Here is a 386-nt window from a genome sequence, read left to right as displayed (position 1 = left end):
CAGGGTAGAAATATGAAGATCTTTTGACAGAATGACAGGATGCTTAGACTCCAAAGGCAGTGCTGCTTTACTGAGCCGTCCTCCCACACGCAGGACTCCATCCTCCAGCTTTGGACACAACTTATACAGGTGACTACCTTTCTTGACATTTTGCCCCTTTTCCAGACACGAAAGCTCCTCCAAAAACTTTCTCCTCTGGCAAAACTGGATTATGTTCATCATCAGGTAGTAGTGGCAGTAATTCATTATGCAGGTCAGTGGCCTTTTTACACAGTGCATTCATGTTGTTCAGATGTGAAAGAATTTCAGTCACGTCTTCTTTTGATTTCATGTGCGCCTTTATTTGCGGAATAAGCGCTTTGATTTTATTAACGGCACTTTTGCGC

This window comes from Seriola lalandi, unplaced genomic scaffold, assembly GCF_002814215.2.
Source record: "Seriola lalandi dorsalis isolate HSWRI2012SDOR001 ecotype SW California unplaced genomic scaffold, Sedor1 jcf7180002053585, whole genome shotgun sequence".
NCBI classification, from domain to species: Eukaryota; Metazoa; Chordata; class Actinopteri; order Carangiformes; family Carangidae; genus Seriola; species Seriola lalandi.
This window is presented reverse-complemented; position numbering follows the sequence as displayed.